The 881-nt window shown below is 53.9% G+C and overlaps 1 non-coding gene across 1 annotated transcript; it reads right to left on the minus strand.

The window, feature by feature from the left end:
* Positions 1-272: 272 nt before the first annotated feature.
* Positions 273-358, minus strand: LOC121009102. The gene has a single exon (XR_005780697.1). It is a non-coding gene; the product is annotated as a small nucleolar RNA SNORD71 (small nucleolar RNA).
* Positions 359-881: the final 523 nt, after the last annotated feature.

An 881-nucleotide genomic window follows, 5' to 3' on the forward strand; every position in this document is an offset into this window, starting at 1 on the left:
TTTATAGGAAAAGGCAATTAATTTTTTTAATTTTACAGTTTTATTTATTTATTTATTTTTACTTTTATTATTTTCACTTTTTTTTTATCAAGTCCCTCTTGGATCTTGAAGATCCAGTGGGGCTGATGGCTGTACTATACTTTGCAATGCTCTTGCATTGCAAAGTATAATACAATCAGATGCCCTGTAGGTGGCAACAGCGGACGCCCCGATGGTGGAGAGAGGGAGCCCCCTCCCTCTATTAACCCCATGGATGCCGCTGCCGTGGCATCTATGGGGTTACAGCAGAGTGTCAGCATAGAGATGACACTCTCTGCTGATGGCGGCGGCTCAGGAATGGAGCCGCCGCCATCACACACAGCAGGGGGACCGCACGGCATGGGGGCAGCCTTAAAAAGGGGGGCGGGGGGTTGGGGGGGTACGGCTAGCATTGAGGGGCAGCGCAAATGGGGGCAGGAGGCGGACCGCATCAGGGCACTGGGCAGGCTGCAGGAATGTGGATGGGAGCGGGGGGGACTTCATAAGGGGCAGGCGGGGACAAGGGGGGGCTTGGTTGGTGCACAGATCGGGGGGGGGGGACAGATCGGGGGGTGGCACGAGGACACTATCTGATTTCAGGCTCTGATCTGCAGAGCGCAGATCAGAGCCTGAAACCGGCATTTTTTCACTGCCGCGATCCGATTGGTTAGTCTGCACAGACTAACCAATCGGATCGATTGCCGGCAAGGGACCACTCTGATTGGTCCCTTGCCGGCATTACTGCACTGTATGCTGTCCGTGACAGCAGCAGGGCAGGGGCAGAAGCTTTAATCCAAGCGCTTTGCAGCGCTTGGATTAAAGAGCTGCCATGACGTCTATACACGTGGTAGCTGCACGAGGTA

The sequence above is a fragment of the Bufo bufo genome, chromosome 7 (genome assembly GCF_905171765.1).
Source record: "Bufo bufo chromosome 7, aBufBuf1.1, whole genome shotgun sequence".
In the NCBI taxonomy this organism is placed as follows: Eukaryota; Metazoa; Chordata; class Amphibia; order Anura; family Bufonidae; genus Bufo; species Bufo bufo.